The sequence below is a fragment of the Dendrobates tinctorius genome, unplaced genomic scaffold, assembly GCF_039654945.1.
Source record: "Dendrobates tinctorius isolate UK_male_01 unplaced genomic scaffold, ASM3965494v1 ptg000015l, whole genome shotgun sequence".
In the NCBI taxonomy this organism is placed as follows: domain Eukaryota; kingdom Metazoa; phylum Chordata; class Amphibia; order Anura; family Dendrobatidae; genus Dendrobates; species Dendrobates tinctorius.
Genome location: NW_027361683.1, coordinates 17,822,824 through 17,838,807, shown reverse-complemented (window position 1 = coordinate 17,838,807; position 15,984 = coordinate 17,822,824). Strand labels below are relative to the sequence as shown.

At 44.7% G+C, this 15,984-nt stretch overlaps 1 long non-coding RNA gene across 1 annotated transcript; it reads right to left on the bottom strand.

Annotated features, from left to right (window-relative positions):
• Positions 1–598: 598 nt before the first annotated feature.
• On the bottom strand, positions 599–7,380 carry LOC141074656 (uncharacterized). Its single transcript, XR_012227198.1, has 3 exons — positions 7,248–7,380; positions 3,046–3,155; positions 599–898 (listed from the first exon to the last, which is right to left on the bottom strand). It is a non-coding gene; the product is annotated as an uncharacterized lncRNA (long non-coding RNA).
• Positions 7,381–15,984: the final 8,604 nt, after the last annotated feature.

Here is a 15,984-nt window from a genome sequence, read left to right as displayed (position 1 = left end):
ATGTCTGCATGAATATAAATGAAGCGCCCGGTCAGTGCCTGCGTAGTAAACACTGGAAGGTCCAGTATGTCACTATGTGTGAAGAAGCATAGATGGCGCATGCGCCGGATCACATGAGACACACCAGCAAATGAGGGGAATAGTTAGCGGTCACGTGGTCCAGAAACGACAGGTCCTATAGGGACGTGTTGAGACCGCAACTCACAATAGATCACGGCATAAACCCCGGGCGGCTCTGTAGATCGGCATGCGCACAGCCTCAAAAATTGTAATAATAATAAGAATGTTATTCAAAAGAGAATCTCCTGTTATTAAACAGTGAAGTGAATGTACCTATGTGTAATACAAAATGTACCTATAAGAAGTGCAAAATAAGCCACTAATAATTAATGGACATAATAGAACCACAATATGTGGTAAACTAAATACAAACAATGTTCATATCAATGGACACCAATATAAACATTAGAATATATAAAAATATATATACAATATCAGTGCAAGAAAGTGCATAGATTATAATTAATATTTATGACCATAACAATAATAATTCAAATGGCAATATTATAATGAATATTAAACAAGTGATTATCACTAATCCAATGTTTTATAATTTTTATATTATTGTGTATAAAAAATGAAATGAATAACAGTGCAAATATCTAGGAAAAATTACCCTGCATAATTACAAGAAAAAACTAATCCAATAATAATCATCACACAAATGACCAGAGAAGCTAGCCGATAGAAAACATAATGTGATATTATGACAAAAAGTTTTTTGATATTATGACCAAAAAGAACAGCACAAAATTTCTTCTGGTACAGGGCCAATACTTCATACTCCAGGAGTAACACGTTACAGATGGCACACATGATCAGACCATAGAAGATGTAACTAAAATAAATGAAAAACGACCATTAAAAACACATAAATGTACATAGGATAAAAAAACCCCACCCAACACTCCTAAGGCTACTATAAATATGCGCTAAATCCTGTACTTTTATTCAACCCTTGGGGAGTTAAGGTCCCCAATCTGAAAATCCATTGGCACTCCTTTTTAGCCAAATGTTTTGGACAGATCCCGCCCTCTAGGGCCCAAATCAATAACATCTATTCCCTTGATGGAAAGGAGCCTAGAATTACACTGATGATGTTTCCTAAAGTGTCTAGGAAGAGTCTTCAAAGATGTAACATCCATGACAGTTTTGGCTTTGTCTATGTCAAGACAATGTTCACGTACCCTCACCCTAAGTTCACAGCTCGTCATGCCTATAGAGATTTTCCCACACGGGCACTCCACATAATATACTACACCTTTTGTCGAGCATGTAATATGTGCCCTGATGTCAAATTTTCTTGATTGTTCAAAATTTAGGAAAGTGGATTCTTTCCTCATGTTGGCACAGCCCTTGCAAAGACCACAAGGAAAAAACCCTTTACAGACTGGGTTTCTACTGATTCTCTCTTTGTTCTTGGTGTCATAAGAGCTGTGGACCAAAATGTCACATAGATTCGGAGCCCTTTTTGCCACGAACAAAGGAGAAGGTGGCAAACATCGCTTGAGAACTGGATCAGTTAGAAGAATTCTCCAATGTTTCACAAAAATCTTTCTGAGATCAGACCACCTATTATTGTAGTTCGTTATGAACCTTACCTGATTGTCACCATCTACCCGAGACGAGATGAGATTGGTAAATTTTTATGTAGGAGTTGATCCCTCAACGTATTTTTTGCTCTTCTGTATCCTCTTTTGATGGCACGATGACCATAACCACTGTCTTGAAAACCTTTTTTTAAATATTTTTGATTGTTCCTCAAACTGTGATTCCTCGGAACAAATCCTTTTTGCATGTAAAAGCTGTCCGATTGGAATACCAGATATTATTGATTTGGGGTGAGCAGATGAGACATGCAAAAACCAAATTGGTTGAAATGGGTTTCCGGTAGATAGATAAATCCAAAAAATCGATTTGGCGGCCAAATTTGTAAGTAAATTTAATATTTTGATTATTGACATTAAGATGACTCATGAAGACTTCCAGGTCCATAACTGGACCCTCCCATAAACAAAATGTCATCAATATAACAGATCCAGTTATGGACCCAATCAACATTGGTGATGTCTCCCTCCTGAAAAATTGACCACTCCATGCCCCCATAAGCAATTTGGCATAGGAGGGGGCACAAGATGCCCCCATTGCAGTGCCTCTCTGTTGCAAAATATTTTTTCATTGAAAATGAAGGCATTGTGAGTAAGGATAAATTTCAATAATACCAAAATGAAGGATGCCATTTCACTACTTAAAATACTATGTCGTAAGTACTTTTCAACAGCTCTTAAGCCATCCACATGTTCAATTGAAGAGTACAATGCCTCAACGTCAGCGGTAACTAAAACCATCTCCTCTGTTAATAACAAATTTTCCAAATGGTCTAAAGCCGCAGTGGCATCATTTATGAAGGATGGTAATTGTACCACAAGTGGCTTCAGGATATATTCCACCACATCACAAATAATCTCGCAAAGACCTTCATTGGCAGCAATTATTGGTCTTTCTGGGGGATTGAGGGAGTCCTTATGCACCTTCGGAATTAAGTAAAAGGTGGCTAATCTGGGGTTAAGTTTCTCATAAACCTCCAAGAGGTTTTTTGGGATGATGTTGTCTTCATATGCCTTCCTCAAAATGTCAATCAATTCCATTTGGAATTTAGTCAAGGGGTTATAGGTAAGTGGCTTAAATTCGATGGAATTACCAAGAATTTTGTATGCCTGGGCCTCATACATTGTATTTGGCCAAATGACTATATTCCCCCCTTTATCAGCCATCATTGAAGACAACATCATCCCATTCCCTTAATTGTTGTAAGGCCTCCCTCTCTGTCCTAGTTAAATTATTGAATGACGTGTTTTTGGATTTCCTTAACTCTTCAATATCAAGTGATACCATTTTAGTGAAAGTATCAACTGCAGGTATCGTGGTTAATGGAGGAAACTTTTTTGACTTAATGAATAACTTCATAGGAAAATCAATATTTACTGTAGAAGTATTCTCCTCCATTAATGATTCCAAGATTTCTATGGCCTGTAATTCCTCTCCAGCATCCTGTTGTTCTTCCTGGACAGAGACTTGAGAAACTGCATGTGCTGCTGTTGATGATGCCAAAATTGGAGAATTAGACCCTTCAATCAAGCCTTCGTTAGACTGATAAGTTTATTCTGCTTTCGTTTATTACCTTAAATACTGTATTAACATTTATTTGTTGCAATTTCCCCCTTGTTGCTTCTCCCTGTGTGGAGTGAACATCCCCGTAAATAAACCCTTTAACTCTTGGTCTGCCTCCAGGGCCGGCGTTAGGGGCAGGCAGACCAGGCAGCTGCCTAGGGCCCCCGCTCCCCCAGGGGCCCCCAGCTAGCGGCACATCACACAGCTGCTCTAGGGCCCCTTGAAGCAGGGGGCCCGCTTTCCCCCAGTGCCGACTCCCCCCGCCACCGCATTGAACTATACCGGCGACTGCCAGTACAGTTCAAAGCAATAATGGAGGAGAGAGCGTCAGCCAACGCTCCCTCTCCCATCATTCCCCGCTCTGCCACTGACACAGCGGGTGCGCGATGACATCATCGCACTCTCACTGTGTGCCGGCAGAGCAGGAGACAGGAACAGCCAGCAGCGCGGGCACAAGGAGAAGGTGAGAATATTTTTTTTTTTTTTTTTTTTAATATATCAGTGTGAGTACTGGACTGTGGGGCCATTCTGGGGGGGAGCGGCTATATGCTATGCTGGGCTATACTCTGTGCTGGGCTATATACTATGGTGGCATTGGTGGGCTTTATACCATGCTGGGCTGTATACTGTGCTGGGTTATATACTATTGTGGCATTGGTGGGCTATATACCATGCTGGGCTATAAACTATGGTGGGCTGCATACTATGCTGGGCTATATACCATGCTGGGCTGTATACTGTGCTGGGCTGTATACCATGCTGGACTGTATACTATGGTGGGCTATATACCATGCTGGGCTGTATACTATGGTGGGCTATATACTATGCTGGGCTATATACAATGCTGGGCTGTATACTGTGCTGGGCTGTATACTGTGCTGGGCTGTATACTGTGCTGGGCTGTATACTATACTGGGCTGTATACTGTTCTGGGCTGTATACTGTGCTGGGCTATAGACTATGCTGGGCTCAGCTGTATACTATGCTGGGCTATATACTGTGCTGGGCTATATACTGTGCTGGGCTATATACTGTGCTGGGCTATATACTGTGCTGGGCTCAGCTGTATACTATGCTGGGCTATATACTGTGCTGGGCTATATACTGTGCTGGGCTATATACTGTGCTGGGCTATATACTGTGCTGGGCTATATACTATGCTGGGCTCTATACTATGCTGGGCTGTATACTGTGCTGGGCTATATACCATGTGGTGCTGGGCTATATACCATGATGGGCTATATACCATGTGGTGCTGGGCTATATACCATGATGGGCTATATACCTTGTGGTGCTGGGCTACATACCATGCTGGGCTATATACCATGGTGGGCTGTGCTATATACCATGTGGTACTGTGCTATATACCATGGTGGGCTGTTCTATATACCATGGTGGTGCTGTGCTTTATACTATGCAGCTGAGTTATATACCAAGGGGGTACATTTTACATTATAATCTATGGGGGAGGCTGTGTTATATAATATGGGGGCTTACATTATATTCTATGGGGAGGTGGGCAGTATTTTATTCTATTTGGGGCTACATTATATTCTATGGGGGGCTGTATTATATTTATTATATTCTATGGGCGGTGATTGCATCATACTCTATGAGGGGGCTACATTATACTATATGAGGAGGCTACATTGTATTCTACGGGGGGGCAGCATTATCTGTGGGGGCTAGATTATATTGTATGGGGGCTTTATTATATTCTATGGGGGCTGCATTATACTATATGAGAAGGGCTACATTATACTATATAAGGGGCTGCATTATACTCTATGGGGGGGTTGCCATATATTCTATGGAGGGGCTGCATTATATTCTGTGGGGGGTTACATTATATTCTGTGGAATAGCTGCATTATACTCTGAGGGGTAGCTGCATTATGCTCTAAGGGGTGGCTGCATTATACTATAAGAGGGGGGCTGCATTATATTCTATGGGGATTACATTATATTGTATGGCGGGGCTGCATTATAATCTGTGGGGTGGCTGCATTATGCTCTATGTGGGCTGCATTATACTGTATTGAGGACTATGGGGAATACATTATATGATGAACTGTGGTATGCATTATACTATGGGAAGTGAATTGTACTACATGGATGACTATGGCGGTGCATTATACTATATGGAGCACTATGAGGAGTGTATTATACTATATGGTGGACTGAGCAGTGTATTTTAATATATGGAGGACTATGGGGAGTGTATTATACTATATTGAGGACTATGGGGAGTGTATTATACTATATGGAGGACTGAGGAGTGTATTATACTATATGGAGGACTGAGGAGTGTGTTATACTATATGGAGGACTATGGAGTACATTATATTATATGGAGGACTATAGGGAGTGTATTATAAAATATGGAGGACTATGGGGAGTGAATTATGCAATATGGAGAACTGAGGAGTTTATTATACTATATGGAGGACTATGGGGCACATTATATTATATGGAGGACTATGGGGTGTAAACTGTAGATGTGCTGCTGATAACATGATACTGTATGGTGATTTGTTAGTGATCCATTAGTGATTGTTCTGTCCCCATCATTCTTTCTCAGATGGTGGAAAGAGGCCGGGAAACAAGTGTTGAACGACTTCAATATTGTCGATCACACTCATTTAGCGGCCTGAACTCAGCGCATATAAATACAACCGAAATGCTTCTGTGTGATGTGCAATATGTTAGCTTTTGGGGCCCCCTTTTAATCTTTGCCTAGGGCCCCACTTTGCCTAAAACGGGCCCTGTCTGCCTCAGATCCATGGTGACATCCTCCATACCTGCAGGTTATTACACTTGCATCGCAGATCTTACTCCCTTCCCAATTAATTAAGTGTGATCTGTGATTACAGTTTATCTACAGTATCTACATGGAATCTAAAGTAGTTTGAGACACACCTCATTTCTGTTCATTGGGTCAAGCTACTGCTTGCTCCCATCCTCACGTGCTCTCTTTCCTGTGATTGGTTAGGGGTACTTCACACTAAGCGACATTGCTAACGAGATCGCTGATACATCACCGCTTAGTTACCTGCTGTTTACCTTGGATACCAGCTCCCAGTGCGAGCACGCTGCTATCCAGGGCACACAGTGGGTAACTAAGGGACACGCGCGCTTAGTTACCCTCTATTTACCTAATGTCACGTTCACGTGTGTCAGGTCGCAGATGATGCCGCAAGGCAAACCCATAACACACGTGACCCTGGATACACTGCCTCCAGTGGGGCGAATTTAAACAATAGAACGTGCAGGTGGATACGCCGCCTCCACCTGGCGAATTTGGGTATTACACGTTATAAATACATTTCTGGAAACACCGCCTCCAGTACGGCGAATTTAAATAATAAAGGGGGAACCTGGGTAACTTTAACAATGGTGGGCCCTGCGATAGGGAAAAGGGAATTGGAGACCTCCTGAGCTCCCCTGAGCCAGTGTCCCTGCACTCCTAACATTCCCTATGCCGGTTTCGCACCGGGCGCCGCACACGTACCTTAACGCCCTTGCTCACCCTGACCCTAAACCCTCACTAGGGAATGGGTCGGTGCGGAGACTAATCCCACCACTGCACTAATAACACACATGAGGAAAGAGACAATACAGGGGAAACACCACTTAGCTTTGCTCTGTTGCGTGCGCTCCTAGCAACAGAGCCCTCCACCTGAGTGCATCTTCTCCTCCACCTGGATCCATCACCATAACAGGATCCTTCACCTTAGTGCAACCTTGGAGCAGAGTCCAACACCAGTTGCAGCTGCTTAGAACCAGAGTCCCAAGGATGAGTTCAGCTGCTGACACGAAGTCGAGCATGCTTGAGTCCAGCTCAGCGGCCAAGTCCCACATGGTGAGTGCCACTCTCCATAGTCGCCACTCCACCAGCCCATGCAGACACTTCCCGCTGACACCATCACTGCGACCCCACCACGCCATGCCAGCCCTTCGTCCAGACACCATAGCTGCAACACGTCCCCCCTGGCTAAGCTGCGCAGGACTCCTCACCAGCTCCATCCTTCATCCAGGCTCTCCAACAACTCAGAAAGAAATATCACCAGCGGTGAGTGAACCCCCTAAGCACACCTTTATAGGGAGTCACACCTGATCCCTAATTAAGTGAACATTAACCTAAACCTATGGTGCGATACCGCTAACCACCACCGGGGACAGTCAAAACACCTTTGAACTCAACCAAAGTAAAAAAAGTTCACTTTGTGCTTTTAATACCGCCAGATCCAACACTGGATCATGACACCTTGGTTACCAGTGTCCTCGCTGGTCCTGATCGCTGGTGAGTCTGCCTGTTTGAGAGCTCACCAGCGATCATGTAGTGACACACCAGCGATCCTGACCAGGTCGTATAGTTGTCAGGATCACTGGTGCATCGTTTAGTGTAACGGGACTCTTAGGCTAGTTTCATACTTGCGCCTTTTTGTGCAGCGTTTCGAGCGCACATGATATGCATGCAAAAAAACGCTTACAAATGCTTGTAAACGCTGCGATTTTTCGTCGCATCATCATGCGTATTACGACAAAAAATGCTGCGCTTGTATGCGTTTTCACGCGTTTGCATTTTTTATGTGCATGGTGTCACAATCACAGGAGGAAAATCCTTGAAAAATTCTTGCAACAGACTCCACCAATGGGACAGCAGTGGGCTTGTGTTATGGGAATTCTTTATATAGACCCAGTTTACAGTTGAATTCTTCACATTTGCTTTCATTTTCTCTTGACAACATGGATCTGTGCTGGAAGAGTTTTCACTTCAACTTGGATCTGGACATCAGGATGGCTCAGGCTTATGCAGTTGCTTGCCATCAACAAAGGGAGAGAGAGAGACAGTGAAGACGGCAGCGGCGGCGTGTGTGGATACATCCGATTATTGAACTCCGGGAGAGCCGTGGAGCGTACCACACCCTCTACAGCCAGCTCCAGACAAACCCGGATAAATTTACTGATTACATACGGATGTCCCAACCAAGCTTCAGGTATTTGCTTGGTCGTGTCCAAGATGCCATCCGGAGACAGGACACACAGCTCCATCGTGCGATTCCTTCTGAGGAACGGCTCCTGGTCACATTACGATACATAGTATTGCAAAACCAATGCCTGCATAATTTTCTTTGTTCTCACATGTACTATTCCAAAGCTGGCAGAATTATTGTTCTGCCATGTAGTTAACCAAAGGCTGCAGTATTATTTTTATGCCATGTAGTAAAGAAAAGGCTGCATATTTATTTGTATGCCATTTTTTTTTCTTTTTTTAAATTTTATTTTTTGGTGTTGTAAAAATCCATATACACAAATGTTAAATTTTGTTGTTTCTCGGTTTCCCAGATTCCTGGCTACTGGAGAGAGCCTCTCTTCACTGCACTTCCAGTACTGGATTAGAATATCAACCTTGTCTGGAATTATTGCGGACACCTGCCGGGCTTTGTGGGATGTTCTCTGTCCCGAATTTATGCCCCTGCCCACCGTGGGAAAAGTGGAGGGAAATTGCTGAAAGATTCTAGACAGTCTGCAATTTCCCAAACTGTTTGGGTGCGTTGATGGGAAACCCATCCGTATTGTAAAACCAAAAAGAACAGGCTCTGAGTACTATAACTATAAAAAGTACTTTTCTACAGTACTTATGGCCATTTCGGATGCAGACTGTTTGTTGTAGTTGACATTGGTGCATTTGGCCGTGAGAATGACTCCCAGGCTTTTAAGAACTCTGACATGGGCCGGAGGTTGTATGGCAACCAGTTAAATTTCCCCATGCCACGGCCTCTTCCCAGCACCGAAGGTCCGCCACAGCCCTTTGTAATGGTTGGGGATGAGGCATTCCAGATGTGCCAAAACCTGCTCAAACCCTACTCCAGCCGGGACTTGGACCACACCAAAAGAATTTTTAATTACAGGTGATATAGGATCATGTTCGGGGCATGGATGATAAATCTGCACAGTCTGGGGAGACATGCTGTGAGTCACTAAGACAATGGGCTATAGTGAAACAATCAGAGCAGTCTGTTCTCCTGACTGACGTGACACAGCAAAAAGGAGAGAGTGTAGAGATGTACTTTGGACAGTTACAACTGAAATAGGCAGACATGGGGTACATTTGCATAAACCCACTTGATGTTAAAATACTGGTAAATGCATTCATTGACGGTATGAGCAAAGGCTTACGAAACGCAGTACAGACAGCCAGACCTGAATGAAGAAATGTAGATCCAACAAATCTCCTGAAGGTGGCTAAAGGAGTTGAACAAACAAGGACAATAAGACGACCTGTCATGTATGCTGGAACACAAGGAAAACAGTGGAGACGTAGCAAGGGACCTAGGGACATAGAAACAGTGAGCTGCTGGAATTGTGGTGAGAATGGGCACTACGCCAACCATTGCGAAAACACTATAAAAGGAGAGTAAGGCTACTTTCACACTTGCGTTTTTCTGAGCTGCGTGCGCAGTGCAAACGCGCATAAAAAACGCATCATGCGTTTTTATGCATTTTCTAGTTTTTTGCGCTTTTTAAAAAAAAAAAAAACGCATGCTTTTTTGTGCTGACGTGCGCATGACCATGCGCACGTCAGCGCTCCCATAGGCTTTAATGTGTTTTTGGGTGAATTTTGTGCACATTGCGTGCGCATGCGTTTTTTTTGCGACAGGTCGGACACACAAAAAATGCAACAGGATGCATTTTGTGCGCCTGGGTGCACACTACAAAAAAACGCATGTGCATACAAATGCGTACAAACGCATGCCAATGCGCACTCATGTTAAGTATAGGAAAAAAACGCATGCGCAAAAACGCAGCGCAAAAAAACGAAAGTGTGAAACCAGCCTAAGCAGACCAATCTTCCACCTCCTCCACATACAGACTAGGAAACTGGCAACCCAGTGACAAATGTGTGCCATGTTTTTGTCCCCTCTGGACCTGGTCCTGCCTTGATGACTACCATAACAATGCCGGGAGGGAAAGAGGTAGAATTTTTGATTGACACTGGTGCAGCCGGGACTGTGATACACAAAGATTTGATAATGCCAGACATGATTACTAATGAGAATGTGGAATGTGTGGGGGTAGAGGGGCAAGTGACAGAAGCCCCTATGACTAAACAAATAAGACTAAGGGTACCGTTACACCTAGCGATGCACCAGCGATCCCGACCAGTGATATGACGCGGTCAGGATCGCTGGTGCATCGCTAGGTGGTCGCTAGTGAGCTGCCAAACAGGCAGATCTCACCAGCGACATCGCTGGGGACGGGGATCGCTACTTACCTGTCAGACGCGGCGATCCTGCGTCTTCCCGCCCGGCTCCACGCGTCGCTTGTCGGCGCCACAGGAAGCGCCGCAGGAAGTGACCGACAAGGAATGATCCAGGAGCTTCTCGCGCGATCAGCGATAACCAGCGGGGGAGCCGGTCGGAGGTAAGTATCACATGTAGCGATATCGCTAGCAATATCGCTGCAACGTCACAAAATCGGTGACTTTACAGCGATATTGCTAGCGATATCGCAGTGTGTAACGGGGGCTTAAAATTACGAGATAGCCAAGAAGTGCTTACAAAAGTAATTGTTAGTGACAATACCCCTATGAATTTACTGGGAGCAGATGTGCTAAGTGCGATCCAGGCCACCATACAGTACTCTCCTGAGGGTATTACAGTCACAAGTCCCCTCTCAGATAAACATTTGTGTAAGATTGCGGCAATGGTGTATATGACAAAAGCAGTGAAACTAAAGGTACTGTCACACTTAGCGATGCACCAGCGATCCCGACAACGATATGGATCGCTGGTGCATCGCTAAGTGGTCGCTAGTGAGCTGCCACACAGGCAGATCTCACCAGCGACATAGCAGCGGTCGGGGGTCGCTACTTACCTGTCAGACGAGGCGATCCTGACGTCCTCCCACCCCCGTCCACGCATCGCTCATCGGCGCCACAGGTAGCCCAGCAGGAAGCTGTCGATGAGAAACGGCCCAGGCCGTTCTCGCGCGATCAGCGAGAATCAGCGGGGGAGCCGGTCGGAGGTAAGTATCTCACATAGCGATATCGATAGCAATATCGCTGCTGCGTCACAAAATCAGTGACGTTACAGCGATATTGCTAGCGATATCGCTTAGTGTGACGGGGCCTTTACACCTGACACCAAAATGCCTGACGATGAGGAAATGGGACAGGTGCCAGACACTGTTTGGGCAAGGGGAAAAACTGATGTGGGTCAGCTGCCCATTCCCCCTGTCATGATTAAATTGAAAAAAGGAACCACTCCTCCTTGTTTAAAGCAATACCCCTTGAGCCTAGCCAAATCAATGGTCCTGAGCAGAGATATTAAAGAGTATGATAAGGCAGGGGTTCTGGTGCAAAGATCTTCACCCTGCAACACCACTTTTTATCCCATTATGAAAAAAGGACCCAAGGGTTTGCTGACACTTACAGAAAGGTTCACAACTTAAGGGCTATTAATGATGTTACAGAAAGTATGACCTCAATCGTTCCTGATCCACACACATCTGTCACAGATCCCAGTGATGTCAAAATGTTTCACAGTCATTGATTTAGCAGGTGCATTTTTCTCTGTACCCCTGCACCCTGACTGCCAGTATCTTTTTCTTTTACTCATAAAGGTAAACAATATTGTTGGACAGTCGTCTCACAAGGGGGAAGAAATCCCCTGCCATCTATTCAGCACCGATGGCAGGGATCTTTGAGTAGTGGCAATCACCTCATCCACAAATTGTACTATTACAGTACATGGATGACCTCCTGCTGTTCTGCCTGGACCAGATGTCCTGCAGGGAAGCTACAGGTTTCTTGCTATGTTTTTTAGCAGAAAAGGGCTGCAAGGTCTCACGTGACAAATTACAGTATTGCAAACAAAAGGTGACATCTTTGGGACATTGTATCGCCGAAGGGACGAGACACCTGACTGAAGACAGAAAACAGGCAATTCAAAATCTCTCTCTACCCAGGTCACATTAGCATCTACGCACTTTCCTAGGCTTGGTGATCTACTGCAGGCCTTGGACAAGGTCTGCTTCACAAATGATGCAACTACTTTATGACTGCTTGTCATCAGACCCCTATGATCTCACTCAAGAAGCAATTGATTCCTTCCATTCTCTCAAACTGCTCATTGTGTCAGCCCCAGCCTTAGGCATTCCAAACTATGACCAGCCATTTTTCTTGTTTTGCACAGAGCAGGGAGGACATGCTACCACAATACTGACACAACAACATGGAGGGAAACAGAGACCAATATCTTACTACTCAGCACAATCAGATCAAGTGATCAGAGGGTCACCTATGTGTGTCCGTGCAGTAGGAGCAGCTGCACTACTACTAGGAAAGGCATGTGAGATCATGCTGACTTTGACAATTTATTCCCCACATGACATCCATTCCATACTCGTACAAGTTCAACCAAAACATCTGTCTATGGCCAGACAGCTCCGACTTGAATGTGCTCTTCTAATTCCTGAGTATGTCACCCTCAAAAGGCGTATCGTTCTGAATCCTGCCACCCTCTTGTCTGTGGATTCAGAAAAGGGGAATTGGTGACCGTATTAGGAAGTGAAGAAGAATACAATGACATGACGCATGAACATGACTGAATAGAACTGATGAGTCAGGAGACAGTGGGGTTTTGCACACGTTCATGAAAAACCTGTTCCTAATGCAGAGTTTGAGTTTTTTTGTAGATGGCTCCAGATACCACCAGGATGGGCGATTTTATACTGGATATGCAGTAGTATCCTCACATGAGGTAATCCGAGCTGAACCACTCCCTCCTCACTTGTCGGCACAGGAGGCAGAGTTGAAGGCACTCACTGAGGCGCGTAGAGCCACTGCAGGTAAAGTCGCTAATATTTACACAGATTCAAATTATGCATGGGGAATAGCCCATGATTATGGCCCTATCTGGAGAAGCAGAGTGTTTCTTACATCAGCCGGTAAGCCCATTAAAAATGCAGAGCTGGTGAAACAATTGATGGAGGCATTGATGTTACCAGTCCAGGTTGGCATTGTCAAGGTAAAAGTACACACTCCGTGGAGGTAGAGGGCAACAGAAGGGCAGACGAGGCTGCTAAAGTAGCAGCAAGGCGGCCTAGGGAGCAGTGGATGGTGGAGGGAGTCAGCGTATTCCAGCCACACTGAGCCTAGATGTCCTGAAATCCTTCCAGCAACAGGCTGCCCAAACAGAGAAGGTACACTGGGGGAGACTGGGAGCTGAGCTGAACTCAAATGGAGTATGGGAGAATAAGGATAACTTGTGCCTACCGAAGTCCCTGTTCCCAGTCATGGTGCAAGCAACACATGGCCCCACTCAATCCTCAAAAAGTCACATGTGTGCCATGGTAGATGCCTTCTGGATCGCTCCTGGTTTCAGTTACGCAGCCGCGAAACTTGTACAATCATGCCTCATCTGTGCACAACCCAGGTAATACAGTAAAAGTCCCTAATAAAGCGACACCTAGGCCTCTCTACCCGTTTCAGAGACTGCAGATTGACTACATACAGCTACCCAAGGAAGGAGTGTATGAATACGTCCCAGTATGTGTAGATCTCTTCTCTGGTTGGCCGGAAGCCTATCCGGTAAAATGTGCAACTGCTAAAACACTGCAGACAAACTGATGAAAGAACTAATCTGCAGGTATGGTGTCCCAGAAACCATAGAAAGCGATAGGTGTACACACTTCACGGGAGAAATAATGAGGGAAGTCATGCAGGCCCTGGGTGTACACCAAGCATTTCATACACCATATAGGCCACAAAGTAGTGGGAAAGTGGAAAGACTAAATGGGACACTTAAACTGAAAATTCAAAAGGCCATGGCAGAGACAGGAAAGAGCTGGGTAGAGTCCTTGCCTCTTGCACTCTTTTCAGTCAGACACACTCCAAATAGAAAGACAGGCTTGTCTCCTTTTGAAGTCCTGTTTGTCAGTGCACCAAAGATTGGTCTGTACTTCCCACAGGTGCTACAAATGCAACACGGTTCTATGAAAGCCTATGTCCAGGCCTTACAGGAAAGACTTAATGTGGTACATAAACATGTGTTTTCATCCATTCCAGATCCTAATGTCAGTGCAGATGTGCATCAGCTGAATCCAGGCGATTGGGTGGTTATACGTAGACATGTGAGAAGGAGCCTGGACCCACGATTTGACGGCCCCTTCCAAGTCCAGCTGACCACATCCACCTCAGTAAAACTTGAGGGAAAGACCACCTGGATCCACGCCAGTCACTACAAGAAGGTCCTTTCAACAGCAGAATGACTGTTCTCCTAATCACCTTGATGGCAGTGGCAGGGTTACTGCACTCTACAGAGACACAGGATAAACTCTTAAATGCTGACTGGGACAACAAACTTATTCGGCATCATGTTCTTCTTATAAAGGACATGGAAGAACAGAAACCGAAAGACTGTTGGATCTGTACACACAGCCCAGTGTCTGCAAGGACTATGCCGTACTTAGCCTTACCTCTGGAGCCATAGAAGGTATTAACTCCACACTGCATACACAATGAGACTTGGACTCAATCTAGGTTTTGGGGAAAAGATGTGCCCCGTGATATATCTGCCTCATTGGCTATAATTGGGTGGGCCTCTAATCCCTGGTTTCAGTTTAATATAACGCGGCCTAAGGTACAAATGTGGTGGTGGTGGGAATATGATTCAGACGTCGGAATTATGGTCGCCAGGAGGAGGACTGAAATTCCTCACTCAGACCCCATTCCCAATGATGGACTGTGGTTCAGTCTTCAACACACTGGAGCAAATACCTGTGGTGAGGACAATAATTGCTTCCATATATACACTCATGACCAAACACAGGTTAATAAGACGGTGTACCAGGATGGTGTTGAAGACTGTAAAGCATCGACTGGTAAAATAATAAGGAAAGAAAGGGGTAAATGTACATCTGGTATAAGTGGAAAACAAATGAATAATACTTGGTGTGCCCATAAGCCTATGTCAGGACTTTTGAGTTTATACCAATGTGTACAGACCCCTGGTTAGGTTTGTGTTCTCCCAGAAGGAGTATTCTTGGTTTGTGGACATCGTGCCTACAGGTGGGTGAGCCCAGACATAAGAGGAGTTTGCTCTCTTGCCAAACTAACCCCAGCCACTTTCATAGTTCCTCATAGTAAAATAGACACAGCAGCAGTTCCAATTCATACTTTGTATAGAAGGGCTGCAGACAATAAGCCCCGTCCAAATGGTAGGCCGCATATAGTAGAAATGAGGATATCAAATAAAATATTCAGTAGTATGCTAATATACCCCTTCTTAACACAAATGTGGGATAAATTAGTGGAAGCTACCGACTACCTGGATGATCAGATTTTTCCAGATTCTTGAAGTTCTTAATGAAACTAATACAATACAGGGACAATTAATTTAATGGCCTAGCAGGATGGATTTTTGGCATTGTACAGACTTGTATGCAAATTTTGTTGTTTTGCTTATTGTTTTATGTAGCCGTAAAAGCGCTAATATATGTATTACTTAAGCTACTGAATAATGTATATGTGGAAAAAGAATCTAAGGCTGAACCTTCTGTAGTGTATCATAGACCCCAGATAGCCATTGCTGATGGGGAAAGTGAGTGTCCACACTGAGGGTGGATGGGCGAAGCAAGTAGGAAGCCACCTTATGGGTACTAGACCCATGAGACAGTAGCTCCTTTGTGGACATCAGCTGACCTTGTGGCAAAGGTTATACCATTTACAAAAGGGGAAATTGATATA